A 1,031-nucleotide genomic window follows, 5' to 3' on the forward strand; every position below is an offset into this window, starting at 1 on the left:
TTTTTCTTTTCTTTTTTCATTATTATTATGTTTTAATTGTTTTTTGGTTTTCTTATCTTGTACACAATTTCTTTGTTTATTTACATAATAGGTCAACCCACCCTGTATGTCTGTAAGATAGAAGTGGCTAAATAATAAAGCCTAATTCAAAAAAACACTTATTCTATACGTTTTAGTATATCTTAAGTCCTATATTTATTCCTTAATTATTTTTCCCGCCTTATCTACTGGCAGTACTGGTCTCGATTGAGGTAGAATATTATTAATAATAAATATTATTAGAATAAGCAAGTAATATTATTAATTACAATATTCATCTTCACCTCCACTATACAGTAAGTTGCTGTTTTTAAAACAATTCCAATATTGTATCGTTTCTTACATCTAAAGACCATTCGTTTCCCTCAATTCAATAATCTTAAGGGTAAATTAGCAGTCATTTATTTATTTTTTTAAAAATCACAAATTTTGTCGAAACAACTAGAAATTGTCATTTGGTTGATTTTTTTGGCAAGATCATAAAAATTACGAAGATGAAGGTTATAAATTAGTTTATGGCACATCAAAATAGCTTTAATTTGGGTGCTAATAGGCATACATGCGTCTAATGGTCTCTGAGATATAGATTTCTCAAAATAAATTCTGCACCTACTACAGGTTTTTAGTGTTGTAGGTATTTTGAAAGATATGGAACTCCGAATAATTTTTTTTATCATTTTGAAACAATCATTGAAGGGTGTACTTGAACTAGTGAGGGGCCAACAAACCATTATTAATCAGGTTGATATTTCAGCACAGAGAAAGATAATGAAACCAACATTTTAAGAAAATTATATATAATTAAAGCAGTGCTTTATGAGTTATTACTAGGGATATGATTTTTATGTGCTAAAAAATCCGAAATATGTACATAAATATGTGCTAATAAATTGTCAAACATTTAAAAAAAAATATGTAAATAATATGTATTTATAAATTATGTATTATTCAACAATATAAATTAGTAATTTTATAACTTAAAAAAAGTTACA

This window comes from Halyomorpha halys, unplaced genomic scaffold (genome assembly GCF_000696795.3).
Source record: "Halyomorpha halys isolate HHAL.00 unplaced genomic scaffold, Hhal_1.1 Scaffold2479.1, whole genome shotgun sequence".
NCBI classification, from domain to species: Eukaryota; Metazoa; Arthropoda; class Insecta; order Hemiptera; family Pentatomidae; genus Halyomorpha; species Halyomorpha halys.